Here is a 24,404-nt window from a genome sequence, read left to right as displayed (position 1 = left end):
GCTTGCTGCTCCTACTTGCAATTATTATGAGAGAGGAACTATATCTCCACCTCTCTATGTTTCCCACATGATAAAATTGCAAGAAACTGTTTATACTATGCATTGGCCTTTACTATGTGTGCATGAATTGTTCTTTTATGACATGCCGATGCATAGGAAGAGAGTTAGACTTCTTTTTTTTTGACTGGGAGAGTTAGACTTCGTTGTTTCATGATGTATGTTACTTTGTGATCACTACTAAATTACAAATCATTGCTAATTAAAATTGGCTTTGATATACCTTGGGATCCGGGTGGATTCATTACTTGAGCACTATATGCCTAGCTTAATGGCTTTAAAAAGGCGCTGCCAGGGAGACAACCCGGAAGTTTTAGAGAGTCATTTATTTTTGTTGAGTGCTTTCATATAGTTTAAAAGCAAAAAAAAATAAAGAGGGAACCCGAAACTTTTCAAAAAGAAAAGCGAAAGTGAGAAAGACGAGCATTGTTGAAGTGGGAGCTAGCCTTGAACTTTGTTCATGCTCACGGAAACTTTGTGAATCTTGATTACAGAAACTTTGCAATAAAAATAATTATCCCCTTGTACAATTCCATTGTATTATAAAAATAATGTGCCAAGGTTTGCCTTTAGGATGTTTATAATGTTTGTTGGTTTGTACGGTGCAGGACAGAACCTTTGGCTGTAGTGCGCGATTTTAATTTTTTACTGGAACGTCAAATGGTTCTGATTCTTTTTGCACTGTCTTTCTATAAAAATTGTTTATTTTCCTAATTTTGGCAGAAATTTTCAAATATCAGAAGTATGGTTAATGTTCAGATTATTACAGACTGTTCTATTTTAGACAAATTCTGTTTTTGATGCATAGTTTGCTTGTTTTGATGAAACTATCAATTTGTATCAGTGGATTAAGCCATGGAAAAGTTATATTACAGTAGATATAATGAAAAAACAAGATATGAATTGGTTTGCAACAGTACTTAGAGTAGTGATTTGCTTTATTATACTAACGGATCTTGCCGAGTTTTTTGTTGAAGCTTTGTGTGGATGAAGTGTTCGATGATCGAGGAGGTCTCGATGTGAGAAGAAGGAAGAGAGGCAAGAGCACAAGCTTGGGGATGCCCGAGGCACCCCAAGTAAATATTCAAGGAGACTCAAGTGTCTAAGCTTGGGGATGCCCCGGAAGGCATCCCCTCTTTCTTCAACAAGTATCGGTATGTTTTCGGATTCGTTTCGTTCATGCGATATGTGCAAATCTTGGATCGTCTTTTGCATTTAGTTTTCATTTTTCTTTTATGCACCATGTTGGTATGAGATAGTCCTTGGTTGATTTATAGAATGCTCATTGCACTTCACTTATATCTTTTGTGTATGGCTTTATAGAATGCTTCATGTGCTTCACTTATATCATTTGAAGTTTGGATTGCCTGTTTCTCTTCACATAGAAAACCGCTATTTGTAGAATGCTCTTTTGCTTCACTTATATTTTTTAGAGCGTGGGCATGTCTTTTGTAGAAAGAATTAAACTCTCTTGCTTCACTTATATCTATTTAGAGAGATGACAGGAACTGGTCATTCACATGGTTAGTCATAAAATCCTACATAAAACCTGTAGATCACTGAATATGATGTGTTTGATTCCTTGCAATACTTTTGCGATATAAATATGGTGATATTAGAGTCATGCTAGTGGGTAGTTGTGGATTAGTAGAAATACTTGTGTTGAGGTTTGTGATTCCCGTAGCATGCACGTATGGTGAACCGTTATGTAACGAAGTCGAAGCATGATTTATTTATTGATTGTCTTCCTTATGAGTGGCGGTCGGGGACGAGCAATGGTCTTTTCCTACCAATCTATCCCCCTAGGGGCATGTGTAGTAGTACTTTGCTTCGAGGGCTAATAAACTTTTGCAATAAGTATATGAGTTCTTTATGACTAATGTGAGTCCATGGATTATACGCACTCTCACCCTTCCATCATTGCTAGCCTCTTCGGTACCGTGCATTGCCCTTTCTCACCTCGAGAGTTGGTGCAAACTTCGCCGGTGCATCCAAACCCTGTGATACGATACGGCTCTATCACACATAAGCCTCATTATATCTTCCTCAAAACAGCCACTGTACCTACCTATCATGGCATTTCCATAGCCATTCCGAGATATATTGCCATGCAACTTCCATCATCATCATATACATGGCTTGAGCATTTATTGTCATATTGCTTTGCATGATCGTAAGACAGCTAGCATGATGTTTTCATGGCTTATCCATTTTTTATATCTTTGCTATGCTAGATCATTGCACATCCTGGTACACTGCCAGAGGCATTCATATAGAGTCATATCCTTGTTCTAGTATCGAGTTATAATATTGAGTTGTAAGTAAATAAAAGTGTGATGATCATCATTATTAGAGCATTGCCCTAGTGAGGAAAGGATGATGGAGACTATGATTCCCCCACAAGTCGGGATGAGACTCCGGACGAAAAAAAAGATAAAGGCCAAAAAAAAGAAGGCCCAAAAAAAAGAAAAAAAAGAAAAAAAAAGAGAGAAAAGGAGAGAAGGGGCAATGTTAATATCCTTTTACCACACTTGTGCTTCAAAGTAGCACCATGTTCTTCATATAGAGAGTCTCTTGAGTTATCACTTTCATATACTAGTGGGAATTTTCATTATAGAACTTGGCTTGTATATTCCGACGATGGGCTTCCTCAAATGCCCGAGGTCTTCACGAGCAAGCAAGTTGGATGCACACCCACTTAGTTTCAGTTTGAGCTTTCATACACTTATAGCTCTAGTGCATCCGTTGCATGGCAATCCCTACTCCTCACATTGACATCAATTGATGGGCATCTCCATAGCCCGTTGATTAGCCGCGTCGATGTGAGACTTTCTCCTTTTTTGTCTTCTCCACACAACCTCCATCATCATATGCTATTCCACCTATAGTGCTATATCCATGGCTTGCGCTCATGTATTGCGTGAGGGTTGAAAAGGCTGAAGCACGTTAAAAAGTATGAACCAATTGCTCGGCTTGTCATCGGGGTTGTGCATGATTTGAATGCTTTGTGTGGTGAATATGGAGCATAGCCAGACTATATGATTTTGTAGGGATGGGCTTTCTTTGTCTATGTTATTTCGATAAGACATAATTGCTTGGTTGGTATGCTTGAAGTATTATTGTCTTAATGTCAAATGATAGACTATTGCTTTGAATCACTCGTGTCTTAATATTCATGCCATGATTAGATACATGATCAAGATTATGCTAGGTAGCATTCCACATCAAAAATTATCTTTTTTATCATTTACCTACTCGAGGATGAGCGGGAATTAAGCTTGGGGATGCTGATATGTCTCCGTCGTATCTATAATTTTTGATTGTTCCATGCCAATATTATTCAACTTTCATATACTTTTGGCAACTTTTTATATTATTTTTGGGACTAACATATTGATCCAGTGCCCAGTGCCCAGTGCCAGTTCCTGTTTGTTGCATGTTTTTGTTTCGCAGAATGTCCTTATCAAACGGAGTCCAAACGGGATAAAAATGGACGGAGAATATTTTTGGAATATTTGGAGAATATGGGAAGAAGAATCAACACGAGACGGTGCCCGAGGTGGCCACGAGGCAGGGGTGCGCCTGCCCCCTGGGCACGCCCCTGACCCTCGTGGGCCACCTGTAAGGCGGTTGATGCCCTTCTTCGGACGCAAGAAAGCTAATTTTTGGTAAAAAAATCACGGCGAAGGTTTCAGTCCAATCGGAGTTACAGATCTCCATATATATACAAAACAGTGAAAGGGCACCAGACAAGAGCGCAGAAACAAAGAGAGACAGATCCAATCTCAGAGGGGCTCTCGCCCCTCCCACGCCATGGAGACCATGGACCAGAGGGGAAACCCTTCTCCCATCTAGGGAGAAGGTCAAGGAAGAAGAAGGAGGGGGCTCTCTCCCCCTCGCTTCCGGTGGCGCCGGAACGCCGCCAGGGGCCATGATCATCACCGCGATCTACACCAACACCTCCGCCATCTTCACCAACATCTCCATCACCTTCCCCCTCTATCTACAGTGGTCCACTCTCCCGCAACCCGCTGTACCCTCTACTTGAACATGGTGCTTTATGCTTCATATTATTATCCAATGATGTATTGCCATCCTATGATGTCTGAGTAGATTTTCGTTGTCCTATCGGTGGTTGATGAATTGCTATCGGTCTAGTAAAGTAGTCAATTGCTTAGGGACAATTTCGCAACTCCTACCACCACTTTTCCACACTAGCTATATTTACTTTATTGTGTCTTTATCTAAACAGCCCCTAGTTTTTATTTACGTGCTCTTTATATTCTTGCAAACCTATCCAAAAACACATACAAAGTACTTCTAGTTTCATACTTGTTCTAGGTAAAGCGAACGTTAAGCGTGCGTAGAGTTGTATCGGTGGTCGATAGAACTTGAGGGAATATTTGTTCTACCTTTAGCTCCTCGTTGGGTTCGACACTCTTACTTATCGAAAGAGGCTACAATTGATCCCCTATACTTGTGGGTTATCAAGCCACAACCTCGTTTTTTCTGTTCCTTCTTCACATTTTTTTGTTTTGTGTTTTATTTTTATTTTTTATTTATACTCAAATATATACTTTTGCGATAATTCAGAGAGCTTTATTAAATCAAGGCATGCCTAGAACAATCAGCCAGCAGACAGGAAGCTAGGTGTTTCATCGAGCCAGCACTCGGTCACATTCAGCATGCAAGCATGCTTGGCACACAGATATGCAGGAACGTTTGCCGACTGATTTGCATGAAGTACATCAAATAACGGAAAATCTCTAACTAGCTCTCCAATTTCAAGTAAGATAGGGGCCACAATTGAACGAGAATTGTGACGAATGTTCCACAGTTGCATCATCTCCAGATAATCCATCTCCATGATCACATGCGTAAATCCTCGGATTTTGGCAAAGCGAGCACCATCACGCATTGCCAAAGCTTCCGCAATAAGTGGGTCACAGATTCCCACATGTGGTTTACACCAAGCTCCCAAGAATGCAGTGCTCGATCGCGCGACACCACCCGCACCACTGCAATTTTCAGCAAAATTGATTGCGCCATCCATCATGATCTTGATAGTTCCTACATCTGGGGGCCGCTAGCCATAACCTGGGAGTATTTTCGTAGCATTCCGTGGCAACTCCAACAGCACTAGTGACTCCTTAATCAAATGCAAGGAGGTGGCCGGATCCAGGCCCTTTTGGTCATGCTTTAATCTGTTGCGAGAATGCCAAATAGTCCACATTGATGGCCCACAAGTATAGGGGATCAATTGTAGCTCTTTTCGATAAGTAAGAGTGTCAAACCCAACGAGGAGCAGAAGGAAATGACAAGTAGTTTTCAGTAAGGTGTTGTCTGCAAGTGCCAAAATTGTAAGTAGCGAGTAGTTTGATAGCAAGATAATTTGTAACGAGCAAATAACGATAATAGTAACAAGTATGCATCAGGATAGCCCAATCCTTTTGAGGCAAAAGACAGGCCAAAACGGTCTCTTATAATAAGTAAAGCGTTCTTGAGGGTACATAGGAATTTCATATAGTCACTTTCATCATGTTGGTTTGATTTGTGTTCGCTACTTTGATAATTTGATATGTGGGTGGACCAGTGCTTAGGTGTTGTTCTTACTTGAACAAACCTCCTACTTATGATTAACCCTCCCACAAGCATCCTCAACTACAAGAAAAGTATTAAGAATAAATTCTAACGATAGCATTAAACTTTAGGATCCAATCGGCCCCTTACGGAATAGCGCATAAACTGGGGTTTAAGTTTCTGTCACTCTCGCAACCCACCATCTAATTGCTACTCCATAATGCATTTCCTTAGGCCCAAATATGGTCAAGTGTCATGTAATCTATGTTCACATGACACCACTAAGGGAATAACAACATACATGCTATCAACGTATCGAACACATATCAAGTTCACATGATTACTTGCAACATGATTTCTCCCGTGACCTCAAGAACAAAAGTAACTACTCACAAATGATAAACATGCTCATGATCAGAGGGGGATTAAATAGCATAATGGATCTGAACATATAATATTCCACCAAATAAACCATATAGTAATCAACTACAACATGTAATCAACACTACTAGTCACTCACAGACACCAATCTATAGTTCCGGTAACAAGATTGAATACAAGAGATGAACTAGGGTTTGAGATGAGATGGTGTTGTTGAAGATGTTGATGGAGATTTCCCTCCCCAAGATGGGAGAGCTGTTGGTGATGATGATGACGATGATTTCCCCCTCCGGGAGGGAAGTTTCCCCGGCAGAATCGCTCCGCCGGAGGGCAAAAGTGCTCCTGCCCAAGTTCCACCTTAAGATGGCGGCGCTCCGTCCCGAAAGCCTTCTCCTTATTTGTTTAGGTCAAAATGACTTATATACCAAAAGATGGGCACCGAAGGTGGGCCGAGGAGGACACAACCCATCAGAGCGCGCCTGGGGGGCCTGGCACGCCCAGGTGGGTTGTGCCCACCTGGTGGCCCCCCTCTGGTGTTTATTGGATCCAATATTTCTTAAATAATCCATAAAAAATCTCCGTGAAGTTTCAGCGTATTTGGAGTTGTGCAGAATAGGTGGCCTGACATAGCTTTTTCAGGTCCAGATTTCCAGCTGCCGGAATTCTCCCTCTTGGTGTGTTCCTTGCAAATTATGAGAGAGAAGGCATTAGAATTACTCCAAAAAGCATTATTATGGATAAAAACATTATAAATAACAGTAAGAAAACATGATGCAAAATGGACGTATCAACTCCCCCAAGCTTAGACCTCGCTTTCCTCAAGCAAAAACCGAAATCAAAAAACATGTCCACATGCTTTGAGAGAGAGGTGTCGATAAAAACAAAATACAGACAAAGAAGCATCATGTTGATTATTATAACAGCAACAAAATTAAACATGGGACTTTTACCACAGATCTTGCATCATATACTTCCTATGAATAAGTAACAGTTCATCACATAATCGAAGTATGAAGCAAAAATTCTATTAGAAACCAACAAACTATGTTCTCAGTCAACTTTGCAACTACAATTCATCATCTTTTCAGGAAGAGTCACGTGTTGGAGACTTTTAAGCAAGTCTACATACTCAACCATCATATAGTCTTCTATGGTTGCTAACACTCACCTTTTACCCATGAGCAAAACGTTTCAATCGGACACATAGAAAGATAGGGGCTTATAGTTTCGCCTCCCAACATACTCACCTAAAGGGTGATGTCAACAATAATAACTCATGCTATCTACATTCAACTGGACATATGTGCCTAGATCTTTCCTCACCACATGATGCTTGCCAAAAGAGAAAATAAAAAGGAATAGAAGGAAAACTTTGACTTTGCATAAAAGTAAATACATAAAAGTAAAAGATAGGCCCTTCGCAGAGGGAAGCAGAGGTTGCCATGCGCTTATTTGTTTGCATGCTCAATCCCTTAGTGCAAGAGAATGTCATGTTGTATTGCCCCTTAAGATGACAACCTTTATTATGCAGTATGTCGCTTTTATTCTTTGTCATCCAAGTTTGTACAACGCTCAATTTTCTCTTACACTAAATGATCTCACATATTTAGAAGCAATTTTTATTGCCTTTTCACACCGATGACAACTTATTTGAGGGATCTTGCTCAATCCATAGGTAGGTATGGTGGACACTTGAAAAAGATTTGGGTTTAAGGGTTTTTGGATGCACAAGTAGTATCTCTACTTAGTGCGGAATTTTTGGCTAGCAAAGATAGGGGCAAGCACCACATGTTGAAGGATCTATGACAATATGACTTCTTTGTGAATATAAACAAACATAAACCATTAAGTTGTCTTTCTTGTCCAAGTTCAACAATTTTGGCATATAATATTTTGATGAGGGTTCACAATCACAAAAGATTTCTGAGATAGTATATTTATATGTGAATTTTCTCTTCCCTTATTAATTCTTTCATGAGTTGCATCATTGACTAATGCTATGTGTTGGGGAACGTAGTAATTTCAAAAAAATTCCTACGCACACGCAAGATCATGGTGATGCATAGCAATGAGAGGGGAGAGTGTTGTCTATGTACCCTTGTAGACCGTTCGCGGAAGCGTTATATCAACGCGGTTGATGTAGTCGTACGTCTTCACGTCCGACCGATCCAAGTACCGAAAGCACGACACCTCCGAGTTCTGCACACGTTCGGCTCGGTGACGTCCTCGCCTTCTCGATCCAGCAAGAGGGGCAAAGTAGTAGATGAGTTCCAGCAGCACGACGGCGTGGTGACGGTGTTGGTGAAGAACAATCTCCGCAGGGCTTCGCCTAAGCACTACGAAAACTATGACAGAGGATAAACTAGAGAAGACAGGGTTGCCGGCACACGGCTTGGTGTTTCTTGATCTGTCTCTGGTGCTAGCCCTGCCCCTCTATTTATATGTTGAGCCCTGGGGTCGAAACTTGGAGTAAAAGCCTCCACAAAGTCGGTTTCACCCGAAAGGCAAGAGTCCTTCTCGGACTCCAGGGCCAGACGCCAGGGTTCCCGGCGTCTGTACCCAGACGCCAGGGACCCTGGCGTCTGGCCCCTGGACTCCGCAAAACTTCCTTTTGCGCTTTCCAAAAACCTTGTGGGCTTTCCCCTTTGGCCCAAATAAAGTGTTCTCGTACCCAAACATTTCGGGAAACATCCGGAACCCCTTCCGGTGATTTCCGGAACCCTTCCGGTGACCAAACACTATTATCCCATATATCAAACTTTGTCTCCGGACCACTCCGGAGTTCCTCGTCATGTCCGTGATCTCATTCCGGACTTCGAACAACATTCGGTCACCAACATACATAACTCACATAGTACTATATCGTCAACGAACGTTAAGCGTGCGGACCCTATGGGTTCGAGAACTATGTAGACATGACCGAGACACCTCTCTGGTCAATAACCAATAGCGGGACCTGGATGCCCATATTGGCTCCTACATATTCTACGAAGATCTTTATCAGTCAGACCGCATAACAACATACGTTGTTCCCTTTGTCATCGGTATGTTACTTGCCCGAGATTCGATCGTCGGTATCCAATACCTAGTTCAATCTCGTTACCAGCAAGTCTCTTTACTCGTTCCGTAATACATCATCTCACAACTAACATATTAGTTGCAATGCTTGCAAGGCTTATGTGATGTGCATTACCGAGAGGGCCCAGAGATACCTCTCCGACAATCGGAGTGACAAATCCTAATCTCGAAATACGCCAACCCAACATCCACCTTTGGAGACACCTGTAGAGCACCTTTATAATCACCCATTTACGTTGTGACGTTTGGTAGCACACAAAGTGTTCCTCCGGCAAACGGGAGTTGCATAATCTCATAGTCATAGGAACATGTATAAGTCATGAAGAAAGCAATAGCAACATACTAAACGATCGGGTGCTAAGCTAATGGAATGGGTCATGTCAATCAGATCATTCAACTAATGATGTGACCTCGTTAATCAAATAACAACTCTTTGTTCATGGTTAGGAAACATAACCATCTTTGATTAACGAGCTAGTCAAGTAGAGGCATACTAGTGACATTCTGTTTGTCTATGTATTCACACATGTATTATGTTTCCGGTTAATACAATTCTAGCATGAATAATAAACATTTATCATGATATAAGGAAATAAATAATAACTTTATTATTGCCTCTAGGGCATATTTCCTTCAGTCTCCCACTTGCACTAGAGTCAATAATCTAGATTACACAGTAATGATTCTAACACCCATGGGGCCTTGGTGCTGATCATGTTTTGCCCGTGGAAGAGGCTTAGTCAGCGGGTCTGCAACATTCAGATCTGTATGTATCTTGCAAATCTCTATGTCTCCCACCTGGACTAGATCCCGGATGGAATTGAAGCGTCTCTTGATGTGTTTGGTTCTCTTGTGAAATCTGGATTCCTTTGCCAAGGCAATTGCACCAGTATTGTCACAAAAGATTTTCATTGGACCATATGCACTAGGTATGACACCTAGATCGGATATGAACTCCTTCATCCAGACTCCTTCGTTTGCTGCTTCCGAAGCAGCTATGTACTCCGCTTCACATGTAGATCCCGCTACGACGCTTTGTTTAGAACTGCACCAACTGACAGCTCCACCGTTTAATGTAAACACGTATCCGGTTTGCGATTTGGAATCGTCCCGATCAGTGTCAAAGCTTGCATCAACATAATCGTTTACGATGAGCTCTTTGTCACCTCCATATACGAGAAACATATCCTTAGTCCTTTTCAGGTATTTCAGGGTGTTCTTGACCGCTGTCCAGTGATCCACTCCTGGATTACTTTGGTACCTCCCTGCTAGACTTATAGCAAGACACACAATAGGTCTGGTACACATCATTGCATACATGATAGAGCCTATGGCTGAAGCATAGGGAACATCTTTCATTTTCTCTCTATCTTCTGCAGTGGTCGGGCATTGAGTCTGACTCAACTTCACACCTTGTAACACAGGCAAGAACCCTTTCTTTGCTTGATCCATTTTGAACTTCTTCAAAATCTTGTCAAGGTATGTGCTTTGTGAAAGTCCAATTAAGCATCTTGATCTATCTCTATAGATCTTTATGCGTAATATGTACGCAGCTTCACCGAGGTCTTTCATTGAAAAACTCTTATTCAAGTATCCCTTTATGCTATCCAGAAATTCTATATCATTTCCAATCAGTAATATGTCATCCACATATAATATCAGAAATGCTACGGAGCTCCCACTCACTTTCTTGTAAATACAGGCTTCTCCGAAAGTCTGTATAAAACCAAATGCTTTGATCACACTATCAAAGCGTTTATTCCAACTCCGAGAGGCTTGCACCAGTCCATAAATGGATCGCTGGAGCTTGCACACTTTGTTAGCTCCCTTTGGATTGACAAAACCTTCCGGTTGCATCATATACAACTCTTCTTCCAGAAATCCATTCAGGAATGCAGTTTTGACATCCATCTGCCAAATTTCATAATCATAAAATGCGGCAATTGCTAACATGATTCGGACAGACTTAAGCATCGCTACGGGTGAGAAGGTCTCATCGTAGTCAACCCCTTGAACTTGTCGAAAACCTTTTGCGACAAGTCGAGCTTTGTAGACAGTAACATTACCATCAGCGTCAGTCTTCTTCTTGAAGATCCATTTATTCTCAATTGCTTGTCAATCATTGGGCAAGTCAACCAAAGTCCATACTTTATTCTCATACATGGATCCCATCTCAGATTTCATGGCTTCAAGCCATTTTGCGGAATCTGGGCTCACCATCGCTTCTTCATAGTTCGTAGGTTCATCATGATCTAGCAGCATGATTTCCAGAACAGGATTACTGTACCACTCTGGCGCAGATCTCGCTCTGGTTGATCTACGTGGTTCAGTAGTATCTTGTCCTAAAGTTTCATGATCATCACTATTAGCTTCCCCACTAATTGGGGTAGGTGTCGCAGAAACAGTTTTCTGTGATGTACTACTTTCCAATAAGGGAGCAGGTACAGTTACCTCGTCAAGTTCTACTTTCCTCCCACTCACTTCTTTCGAGAGAAACTCCTTCTCTAGAAAGGATCCATTTTTAGCAACAAAAGTCTTGCCTTTGGATCTGTGATAGAAGGTGTACCCAACAGTCTCCTTTGGGTATCCTATGAAGACACATTTCTCCGATTTGGGTTCGAACTTATCAGGTTGAAGCTTTTTCACATAAGCATCGCAGCCCCAAACTTTAAGGAACGACAACTTTGGTTTCTTGCCAAACCATAGTTCATAAGGTGTCGTCTCAACGGATTTTGATGGTGCCCTATTTAACGTGAATGCGGCCGTCTCTAAAGCATAACCCCAAAACGATAGCGGTAAATCAGTAAGAGACATCATAGATCGCACCATATCTAGTAAAGTACGATTACGATGTTCGGACACACCATTACGCTGTGGTGTTCCGGGTGGCGTGAGTTGCGAAACTATTCCGCATTGTTTCAAATGTACACCAAACTCGTAACTCAAATATTCTCCTCCACGATCAGATCGTAGAAACTTTATTTTCTTGTTACGATGATTTTCAACTTCACTCTGAAATTCTTTGAACTTTTCAAATGTTTCAGACTTGTGTTTCATTAAGTAGATATACCCATATCTGCTTAAGTCATCTGTGAAGGTGAGAAAATAACGATATCCGCCATGAGCCTCAATATTCATCGGACCACATACATCGGTATGTATGATTTCCAACAAATCTGTTGCTCTCTCCATAGTACCGGAGAACGGTGTTTTAGTCATCTTGCCCATGAGGCACGGTTCGCAAGTACCAAGTGATTCATAATCAAGTGGTTCCAAAAGTCCATCAGTATGGAGTTTCTTCACGCGTTTTATACCGATATGACCTAAACGGCAGTGCCACAAATAAGTTGCACTATCATTATCAACTCTGCATCTTTTGGCTTCAACATTATGAATATGTGTGTTACTACTATCGAGATTCATCAAAAATAGACCACTCTTCAAAGCTGCATGACCATAAAAGATATTACTCATATAAATAGAACAACCATTATTCTCTGATTTAAATGAATAACCGTCTCGCATTAAACAAGATCCAGATATAATGTTCATGCTCAACGCTGGCACCAAATAACAATTATTTAGGTCTAATACTAATCCCGAAGGTAGATGTAGAGGTAGCGTGCCAACCGCGATCACATCGACTTTGGAACCATTTCCCACGCGCATCGTCACCTCGTCCTTTGCCAGTGTTTGCTTAATCCGTAGTCCCTGTTTCGAGTTGCAAATATTAGCAACAGAACCGGTATCAAATACCCAGGTGCTACTGCGAGCTCTAGTAAGGTACACATCAATAACATGTATATCACATATACCTTTGTTCACCTTGCCATCCTTCTTATCCGCCAAATACTTTGGGCAGTTCCGCTTCCAGTGACCAGTCTGCTTGCAGTAGAAGCACTCAGTTTCAGGCTTAGGTCTAGACTTGGGTTTCTTCTCTTGAGCAGCAACTTGCTTGCTGTTCTTCTTGAAGTTCCCCTTCTTCTTTACTTTGCCCTTTTTCTTGAAACTAGTGGTCTTGTTGACCATCAACACTTGATGCTCCTTCTTGATTTCTACCTCCGCCGCTTTCAGCATTGCGAAGAGCTCGGGAATAGTCTTATTCATCCCTTGCATATTATAGTTCATCACGAAGCTCTTGTAGCTTGGTGGCAGTGATTGGAGAATTCTGTCAATGACGCAATCATCTGGAAGATTAACTCCCAATTGAATCAAGTGATTATTATACCCAGACATTTTGAGTATATGCTCACTGACAAAACTGTTCTCCTCCATCTTGCAGCTATAGAACTTATTGGAGACTTCATATCTCTCAATCCGGGCATTTGCTTGAAATATTAACTTCAACTCCTGGAACATCTCATATGCTCCATGACGTTCAAAACGTAGGTGAAGTCCCGATTCTAAGCCGTAAAGCATGGCACACTGAACTATCGAGTAGTCATCAGCTTTGCTCTGCCAGATGTTCATAACATCTGGTGTTGCTCCAGCAGCAGGCCTGGCACCCAGCGGTGCTTCCAGGACGTAATTCTTCTGTGCAGCAATGAGGATAATCCTCAAGTTACGGACCCAGTCCGTGTAATTGCTACCATCATCTTTCAACTTTGCTTTCTCAAGGAACGCATTAAAATTCAACGGAACAACAGCACGAGCCATCTATCTACAATCAAACATAAACAAGCAAGATACTATCAGGTACTAAGTTCATGATAAATTTAAGTTCAATTAATCAAATTTAAAGAACTCCCACTTAGATAGACATCCCTCTAATCCTCTAAGTGATCACGTGATCCAAATCAACTAAACCATAACCGATCATCACGTGAGATGGAGTAGTTTTCAATGGTGAACATCCTTATGTTGATCATATCTACTATATGATTCACGATCGACCTTTCGGTCTCCGTGTTCCGAGGCCATATCTGCATATGCTAGGCTCGTCAAGTTTAACCTGAGTATTCTGCGTGTGCAAAAACTGGCTTGCACCCGTTGTAGATGGACGTAGAGCTTATCACACCTGATCATCACGTGGTGTCTGGGCACGACGAACTTTGGCAATGGTGCATACTCAGGGAGAACACTTCTTGATAATTTAGTGAGAGATCATCTTATAATGCTACCGTCAATCAAAGCAAGATAAGATGCATAAAAAGATAAACATCACATGGAATCAATATAAGTGATATGATATGGCCATCATCATCTTGTGCCTGTGATCTCCATCTCCGAAGCACCGTCATGATCACCATCGTCACCGGCGCGACACCTTGATCTCCATCGTAGCATCGTTGTCGTCTTGCCAATCTCATGCTTCCACGACTATCGCTACCGCTTAGTGATAAAGTAAAGCATTACATCGCGATTGCATTGCATACAATAAAGCGACAACCATATGGCTCCTGCCAGTTGCCGATAACTCGGTTACAAAACATGATCATCTCATACAATAAAATTTAGCATCATGCCTTGACCATATCACATCACAACATGCCTTGCAAAAACAAGTTAGACGTCCTCTACTTTGTTGTTGCAAGTTTTACGTGGCGGCTACGGGCTTAAGCAAGAACCAATCTCACCTACGCATCAAAACCACAACGATAGTTTGTCAAATAGACTCCGTTTTAGCCTTCGCAAGGACCGGGCGTAGCCACACTCGGTTCAACTAAAGTTGGAGAAACTGTCACCCGCAAGCCACCTATGTGCAAAGCACGTCGGGAGAACCGGTCTCGCGTAAGCGTACGCGTAATGTTGGTCCGGGTCGTCTTGTCCAACAATACCGCCGAACCAAAGTGTGACATGCTGGTAGGCAGTATGACTTATATCGCCCATAACTCACTTGTGTTCTACTCGTGCATATAACATCAAACCATAAAACCTAGGCTCGGATGCCACTGTTGGGGAACGTAGTAATTTCAAAAAAATTCCTACGCACACGCAAGATCATGGTGATGCATAGCAACGAGAGGGGAGAGTGTTGTCTACGTACCCTTGTAGACCGTTCGCGGAAGCGTTATATCAACGCGGTTGATGTAGTCGTACGTCTTCACGTCCGACCGATCCAAGTACCGAAAGCACGGCACCTCCGAGTTCTGCACACGTTCGGCTCGGTGACGTCCTCGCCTTCTCGATCCAGCAAGAGGGGCGAAGTAGTAGATGAGTTCCAGCAGCACGACGGCGTGGTGACGGTGTTGGTGAAGAACAATCTCTGCAGGGCTTCGCCTAAGCACTACGAAAACTATGACAGAGGATAAACTAGAGAAGACAGGGTTGCCGGCACACGGCTTGGTGTTTCTTGATCTGTCTCTGGTGCTAGCCCTGCCCCTCTATTTATATGTTGAGCCCTGGGGTCGAAACTTGGAGTAAAAGCCTCCACAAAGTCGGTTTCACCCGAAAGGCAAGAGTCCTTCTCGGACTCCAGGGCCAGACACCAGGGTTCCCGGCGTCTGGACCCAGACGCCAGGGACCCTGGCGTCTAGCCCCTGGACTCCGCAAAACATGTCACGCCCCAAAACATAGCAGTGACAATTGCCACATGCTTATAAATTCAATTCAAATTTATAAGCGTGCTAGGCCATCAGGTTAACAAAGGTAGTACACTGGGAACATTTTTATTCATTATCATAGAAACGACTACAAGTGTTCTTGCTAGTACATGGATGCAAGTTTCTTTATATCATCCCCTCCCGTAGTATTACTTCTATTGTTCACCATCATTTCCATTGCTTATCTCTGCAAAAATAAATAAGATAGCAAGAATGAGTATGATAACATACTCAGCAAGCACACATGTAGCAGGGAAAATATGTGACACCAGAAGCAAGTATATGGATTAGCCGTAAGAAAAGAAAAGAAACAAGAATGGTAGAAAAATAAAGATGTGCTTAGGAATAATAATTTTGGCATCACACATGACCGCAAGCTTCCCAACCCGGGAGTCACAGGGGTGAAATTTCACGCTTTTACACTCTTAAGAGGGGTACTCCGACGTCAACAGTCTCAACTGGAACCACACAGGCTCTAGTTGAGCAAGATTCTTTTACCCGCTAAGACCCGACTACCCGACCTTACTAGTGTCGATAGCTCCTACGGATCCATCATCGACACGCTTCCGAACGGGTGTCGTTTTTGGCGGAGAATCTCGACAGTCCCATACCTGTACTGTGACCGGTACAATATTTTTGCCGTCGTGATGCCTTAGTGTTAGATTTTTTCATTAGGACTGGAACATTAGAAGAGGAATATTATCTCAAAAGATCACCAATATATCATCTCTAGCTTCTGCAAAGATTAGCTAGTCTTGCATGTGCTATTCTTAGCATAACGAGTGTACCGGTCCAACAAGTAGAAGTGAGGCATCCTTAGTCAGAATAAGACATGTGGTACAAGATAGATAGAAAGAAAAGACAAAATAATCTAGAGGAGTTCTTGGGAGATAGGACGCATGCATCTTTCACAACTAGCATGCAGATCCAAACCACCATGCGTACTGTACAAGGACACACTAGCTGATGTGAAAGAATTAACAACAAGAATAGTGCTACAGACTAGCTATATAGAGAAGTACTAGCAACAGCGGCATGGCATGAGTAAAGAAAGAGAAGGAGCAGGACATCTAGAGAAGCTAGATGGAACACATGCTTGCCTTCTCCTGATTCTCTAGACACAGCAGCAAGATTTCTAACGCCTGCTCTGCACCAGCAGCTATGACTCTACTACTACTACCTCTAGTGAAGAGAGACAATGGTTGTGGTGTGAGGTCCAGCTACCCGGTCCTTGGCCCTTTATATAGGCGTGCAGCCGTGCAAGGGACAGCAATGCATGCGGTGATCTAAAATATCTACCACCCATCCGGGCTCTTCTACACATATCTTTATTTTAATTGCCACTAAGTAAAATTGATCTAATTGACAGGTATGTCTGACAACAGGAATAGATAAGCTTGTTGGCCTGTACCTGAGTCAGCAGCATAATCATTTCCATTTACTAAAAATTTTATTTATAGTTGCCTCCTCGACCCTTCCTACAGCCAGCTACTTGTTGAGCAAAATATCTGGTCTAACTCTTCTCACAAATTAAGGAAAAAAAAGTCTGCCTAGACCAGTACGTGTACATGCATTTGGGTTCTAAGCAACTACTACTAATTCTCAAAAAGTGGCATCCATCATATATATTATTAGTGCAAGCTATCAATCCATCCGATAATCTCTATAATTGGCTTAAAATATTACTACTATACTACTTTGCATAATCTAATTTTCACGGGCGTTACATCCTCCCCTACTTATAGAAATTTCGTCCTCGAAATTTAGTTACCCGTAAACTGAAGATGAGGAAAACATGCACGCAATTCATCTTCCTTCTCCCAAGTCGCCTCATCTTCTGTGTGGTTGCTCCATTGGACTTTTACAAACCGAATGGTCCTTTTTCTCATTACCCTATCCTTGATATCCAAAATCTTTATCGGGTGTTCTTCATAGGATAGATCTGGTTGGAGCTCCGTGAGTGATAATTCTACTGTTTTTGGTGGAAATTCACACTTTTTTAAAGTGGATACATGAAACACGTTGTGTATCCCGGATAAATTTGGGGGTAATTCCAAACGATAAGCGACAGCTCCAACTTTATTAATTATTTGAAATGGTCCGACGTATCTTGGACTCAATTTTCCGCGTAGCCCAAACCGTCTCGTCCCTTTCTTTGGAGAAACTTCCAGATAGACAAAATCTCCTGCCTTAAACTCAATTTCTCTCCACTTCTTATCCGCTTGAGTCTTTTGTCGACTTTGTGCTGCCTCTAGATGCTCACGAATAATGCATAAATTTTCCTCGGCTTGTTGGACCAATTCTGGGCCTAAATATTTCCTCTCTCCAATTTCTTCCCAACAGATTGGAGATCGACACCTCTTGCCATATAATGCTTCATAAGGAGCCATTTTAATACTTGATTGATAACTATTATTATATGCGAATTTGACCAAAGGAAGTGCTTCATCCCATTTTTCTTTAAAGTCCAACACACTTGCTCGCAACATATCCTCCAATATTTGTATAACTCGTTCTGACTGTCCATCGGATTGCGGATGATATGCTGTACTAAAATTTAACTTTGTTCCCAATGCCTTATGTAAACTTTTCCAAAATCTTGAAATGAACCTTGGATCTCGATCAGAAGTAATGTCAACAGGAACTCCATAATTGGCTACTATCTCCTTGATATATATTTTAGCTAATCTTTCAAGAGAAAATGTTTTCTTTATCGGAATAAATTGTGCCACTTTGGTCAATCTGTCCACTATGACCCATATTGCATCGTATCCCGCAGAAGTCCTAGGTAAACCCGTGACAAAATCCATACTGATTTCTTCCCATTTCCAGGTGGGAATATTTAAAGGTTGGAGAAGACCGACTGGTTTTTGATGGTCTACTTTTACTTGCTGACATATTGGACATTCTAGAACAAATTTTGCAATTTCTCTCTTCATATTGGGCCACCAAAAATTTCCTTTAATGTCATGATACATCTTCGTGCTCCCTGGGTGCACAGTGTATGGTGTGGAGTGTGCCTCTTGCATAATTTCCAACTTTAAATCTGACTGGTCAGGGACACATATGCGGTTTCTCAGCCATACAGACCCATCACTTCGTATATGAAACTCTGATGGCTTTCCTTGTTCTATTCCCTTTCAGAGGTTCAAAAGAAAGGGGTCATCCATTTGCTTCATCCGAATTTTGTCTTGCAGATCAGGTTTGACTTGTAATGCCATAACAGTGCTAGTTGAATCACGTACATATACTTCTATACCCAGTTTTTCCAAATCCCTCAAAATGTCTTTTTGTGTAGTGATTAGACATGCCATGTTGCAATCAGTCTTTCTACTAAGTGCATCAGCAACAACGTTAGCTTTACCTGGATGGTAATTTATGTTGATATCATAATCCTTAAGTAATTCTAACCACCTTCGTTGCCGCATGTTTAATTCCTTCTGGGTGAATATGTATTTCAGGCTCTTATGATCCATAAAAATTTCACAGCGTTCTCCATACAAATAATGCCTCCATATTTTTAATGCAAAAATAACAGCACCCAATTCCAAATCATGAGTTGGATAATTTTTCTCATGTGTCTTCAACTGTCGAGATGCATATGCAATTACCTTATTGTTTTGCATAAGCACACAACCCAAGCCTACTTTTGAAGCATCACAGAAAATTGTAAATCCAATTCCACTGATCGGTACTGCTAGAACTGGGGCCGTCACCAATCGTTGCTTTAATTCTTGGAAGTTCTCTTCACATTTTTCATCCCAAATGAATTTTGTCCCCTTTCGAGTGAGTTGTGTCAATGGTGCTGCCAGCCGTTGTCGGTGTACTAGGGTAGGGGTACCCTAGTATCCCGAACTTGTGCACGGGCAGTCGCAGCGTCCCGCGGCAAGGCTTGCCGGGTGACCTCCAAGGTCCTCCGTGGTTCCTTTGGAGCCATTCAAGAACAAAGTATCCAAACCAAGGCATCTCAAGACCCCGGCAAGAGGAGCTTGCCGGGAAGGCCTACCAAGGCACTTCAAGGAACTTGCCGCGGCGCGCCACGCGTCCCGGCAAGGCCCGGTGAGCGACAAGCTTCCGGATGCGACAAGACAACGACAGCGCCAAGGCGCTTGCCGCGGCAAGCCACCTCTCTGGGCCCGCGCTCCAGCACATCCACCAACGTGTCGCTCTGGGGCCCTTCCAGGCGTACGTGGCGGGAGGCGGTGCAGCCAGCGGCGCGCAGTGGCAAGCGGCGCTGACAAGTTGGCCATCATGGCGAGCGGTGGCATCCCTGACGGTCCCTTTTGCACTGTTTAGGCGACACAGACCGGCATTTAATACCCTTGTCCCCTGCCGTCAGGGTTAGGTATGATACACTGTAACAGGTAGCTGTACCTACCGCAGCACCTTTCCATTTTTACCCTTGTCTACGTTGCCACCTGTCGGTGACCCCTTGAGCATATAAAAGGAGGCCCATGCGCAACGTAGAGGGGGTTAGCTAGCTCAGAGAACACTCATGCACGGTCTCGTTAGCTGCTGGTGTGTACTGTAGCACTCCGCGCTCCCAAGCAAGAACTCAATACAAACCACAAAGCAGGAGTAGGGTTTTACGCATCCGTGCGGCCCGAACCTGGGTAAACCGCTCGTGTGCTTCGCCTCGATCCGCTCTTTGCACGATCTCCGCCCCCGCCGAACCGAAAGGGACCCGGTCCGCCGGTCCCATAGGTGCCCGTGGATCAGTACCCTGGCATCTTTGGCGCGCCAGGTAGGGGCGTCAAGGTTGTGTGAACCAGATCCGGCGTTCTCGCGAGCTAGATCCTCATCATCTTCATCGACATGCCGCCGAAGAAGAAGGTTTCGGAGGCGGCTGCTCCGTCCGTGCCGAACCCACCATCGCCGGAGCAAACGGCTGATGGGGCAGGCGCCAGCGGAAGAACGCGCGTCGACAAGAGAGCTCACGGTGCTGCCAGGTCCAAGGACAAGGCTGCGCTGCCCATCGGCGGCGTAGCCGGCTCCCACAACGACTGGGCGCACTCCAAGACCTCGGCGTCCGTACATGCACCGCGCCCATCTCAGGAGGCGCGGGACTGGCAGCGTCATGGTACTCACGGTACCATGCGTTTGCTAGACCAAGATCAAGGCCATTGAGCAGGTTGAAGCACCAAAGCGCGTCAAGGATGTACAAAGACTTGCCGGTTGCGTGGCTGCTCTCAGCAGGTTTATCTCTAGGTCTGCTGAGCGTGCCCTGCCATTTTTCAAATTATTGAAAAAGGCAGGTCCAATGAAATGGACTCCGGAAGCGGAGGCTGCGCTGCAAGACTTGAAGAGATACCTGTCCTCCCCTCCAATACTTGTCGCACCTAGGCCACAAGAGAAGTTGCTGCTGTATATAGCGGCAACCAATCAAGTGGTTAGTGCTGCGTTAGTAGCGGAGAGGGAGGCAGATGACGAGCCAGCAACCACGGCAAGCACATCCAGCGACAAGCAGGGGGCTTCCCCGACAAGCTCTGGTCCCGACAAGGATGGATCTGCGCAGATGCGCGAGGAAATACAGAAGAAGATGGTGCAGCGCCCAGTTTACTTTGTCAGTTCCCTTCTGCAGGGGGCTAGGTCAAGGTACTCTGGCGTGCAGAAGTTGCTTTTCGGCCTTCTCATGGCCTCGAGAAAGCTGCGCCATTACTTCCAAGCACATGAGATCACAGTTGTCACTCGCTTTCCGTTGAAGAGGATACTACAGAATCCAGAAGCGACAGGCAGGATTGTTGAGTGGGCACTGGAACTGTCAAGCTTTGGCCTCAAGTTTGAGAGTACTTCAACTATCCAAAGCAGAGCATTGGCAGAATTTATAGCAGAACGGACGCCAACACCAGATGAAGAAATTCCAGAAATGAGCATCCCCGTCAAGGAAGCAGGCAAAGAGTGGCTGATGTACTTTGATGGTGCCTTTTCGCTGCAAGGCACCGGCGCTGGTGTGCTGCTGGTCGCACCCACCGGATAGCACCTCAAGTACGTAGTCCAGATGCACTTTCCCAAGGAGCAAGCAACAAACAATACTGCAGAGTATGAAGGCTTGCTTGCCGGTCTCAGGATCGCGACAGACCTTGGGATCAAGAAGCTCATTGTCAGGGGTGACTCATAGCTTGTCATCCGCCAAGTGAACAAGAACTATCAGAGTCCGTTGATGGAAGCTTACGTCGACGAAGTGAGAAAGCTAGAAGAGCACTTTGACGGCCTACAAATGGAGCATGTTCCAAGAGCTCAGAACGTCATTGTCGATGACCTGTCAAAGTGCGCCGCACTTAAATTACCTGTGGAACCAGGGATCTTTGTGCTCAAGCTGACTCAGCCGTCCGTAACGCCATCAACTGGACAGAGCAAGAAGAGGAAGTTGATTTCTGGTGACTATTTGCCGGCAGAGCTTCCCGAAGCCGCCGCCAAGAAGGTCCCCAAGATCAACGCCAAGAGCGCTGAGGAGCAGTCTGCTCCGGCAAGCCCTAGGGTTTGTTCCGTTGAAGCAGAAGCTCCCGACAAGTTTTGCTCCGGCAAGCTTGCCGGGGAACGTCAAGCTCCGGCAGACTCGCAGGTTCTCGCCGTAGAAGCGGATGTTCCCGCAGCGGCAGATTTGCCTTTAGTCCTTGTTGTCGAGCCACAAGCTCCAGCATGGGCGCAGCAGATTGTCCGTTTCCTTCAGACATGAGAACTTCCCGAAGAGCAAGAAGAAGCGGAAAGAGTAGCCCGACAGTCAAGTATGTACCAGTTTGTCGACAAGACACTGTACAGAAGAAGACTCAACGGTGTGAAATTGAAGTGTATTCACCGGGAAGACGGACAAAAGCTGTTGGCAGAGATACATGGAGGCATATGTGGCCACCACATTGGCGCAAGAGCACTTGTCGGCAAAGCATTCCGGCAAGGTTTCTTTTGGCCGACAGCCCTCCAGGATGCAACTGCACAAGTAACCAAGTGTGAAGCGTGCCAGTTCCATTCCAAGCAGATACACCAACCAGCTCAAGCTCTCCAGACGATCCCTTTATCCTGGCCATTTTCGGTCTGGGGGCTCGACATCCTCGGCCCCTTTCCCCGAGCAGTCGTGGGCTTTGAGTACTTGTACGTTGCAATCGACAAGTTCACAAAGTGTCCGGAAGTGGAACCAGTGAGGAAGGTGACAGCACAGTCAGCAGTCAAGTTCTTCAGGTCGATTGTTTGCCGCTTCGGGATCCCTAACAGGATAATCACTAACAACGGTACACAATTCACGAGCCGCACCTTCATGCAGTACGTCCAAGATCTTGGCGCCAAGGTCTGCTTCGCTTCTGTTGCTCACCCGAGAAGCAACGGTCAAGCGGAGAGGGCAAATGCTGAAGTGCTGCGCGGGCTCAAGACCAGAACTTTCGACAGGCTGCACAAGTGCGGAAGAAACTGGATCGAGGAGCTGCCGGTGGTTCTTTGGTCGATCAGGACGACGCCAAATCGAGCCACTGGACAGACACCTTTCGCTCTAGTCTATGGAGCAGAGGCAGTTATCCCCACGAAACTCGTATACGGGTCACCTCGAGTGCTCGCTTATGATGAGCTTGAGCAAGAGCAGCTGCGACAAGATGACGCGCTGCTCCTTGAGGAAGACCGTCTTCAGGCTGCTGTGCGAGCTGCTCGCTACCAGCAAGCTTTGCGCCGCTACCATAGCCGCAAAGTTAACGCCAGAAGTCTCGAGGAAGGCGACCTTGTTCTTCGGCGTGTTCAGTCCGCCAAGAATTCCAACAAGTTGACGCCGAAGTGGGAAGGCCCTTACCGGGTGAAACGAGTCACTAGGCCTGGCGCTGTCCGCCTTGTGACCGAAGATGGCATTCCGGTGAGCAACTCCTGGAACATTGAGCATCTTCGTAAGTTTTACCCGTAAGGCGCGGTTGCCGGAACCTGTTTCGGCAACCACCTTTTGTACAAGTCTTGCCGCTGTTGCATGTAATCCTTTGTACAAAGCCGGGCGCAGACCCCGTGCATAAGTAAAGCTCATGTGCTCTGCACATTTTGTTGATTTCATGCTTTCTATTTTCTGGCATATATGATCTGACACTTTGTGCAGCACCTACTCCACGGTAAGCAATAACGAGCCGTAAGGCTCCATATCTTTATTTTCTCTTGTTTCTTTTTTCTCAAGGAAAGAAAGGTTCCCTCGCCCACAAGTTTGCCCGGGGGGAAGGAAGAAGATAATGGTATGGACAAGGCGTCGTTCAAGAAAGTTTCGCCTTGCCGGGAAGCAAACAACAGAAAAGCTAAGTTGCCAAAGTTTGAGCAATCAGATTTTTTAAATTTTAAGTTATTTCCTTTGAACGACCGCACTTTGTATGGAAAACCTGTGCGCGGAGGAACCAACTCGTAGCTAGTTGCACCCTTATTTTGTTTCGAGTCCGCTCAACAACTTAAGTGAGCTGCAACTAGTTGCGACAAGGTTTCTTGTCGGTAGCGGCACCGCCAGCAGGCTGCTGACGTCCCGCACTCAGCGCTCGCGGCTCAGGTGCCTGCACCGACAAGTTCCCTAAAAGCGTAGGGCAAAAACATACAAAGGAAGGAATCAAGTAAAGGGAATAACATTGCAATCATTACCCAGAATAGCGTTATATTACAAAGATAGCTTGTCGCGGCTCTAATAGATTGTTTTCATAACATGGCAAACAGCGACAAGAGAAGAAGAAATGGGCGGCCTAATCTACGCGATCGCCTTCGATCCTCTTGATCCCGCTCACCTGGTCCACAATGGGTGCGATAAGGGCCTTGAGCGCCTCCAAATCA

General features: G+C 44.3%; 1 long non-coding RNA gene across 1 annotated transcript; it reads right to left on the bottom strand.

Annotated features, from left to right (window-relative positions):
- Positions 1-15,688: 15,688 nt before the first annotated feature.
- Positions 15,689-16,845, bottom strand: LOC147987019 (uncharacterized). The gene is made up of 2 exons (XR_015615265.1): positions 16,739-16,845; positions 15,689-15,825 (listed from the first exon to the last, which is right to left on the bottom strand). It is a non-coding gene; the product is annotated as an uncharacterized LOC147987019 (long non-coding RNA).
- Between the last annotated feature and the right edge of the window lie 7,559 nt (positions 16,846-24,404).

Source organism: Triticum urartu, chromosome 2A (genome assembly GCF_056163025.1).
Source record: "Triticum urartu cultivar PI428250 chromosome 2A, HENAU_Tu73, whole genome shotgun sequence".
Classification (NCBI taxonomy): domain Eukaryota; kingdom Viridiplantae; phylum Streptophyta; class Magnoliopsida; order Poales; family Poaceae; genus Triticum; species Triticum urartu.
The sequence above is the reverse complement of the archived record's forward strand: the minus strand, read 5'-3'. Positions and strand labels throughout refer to the sequence as shown.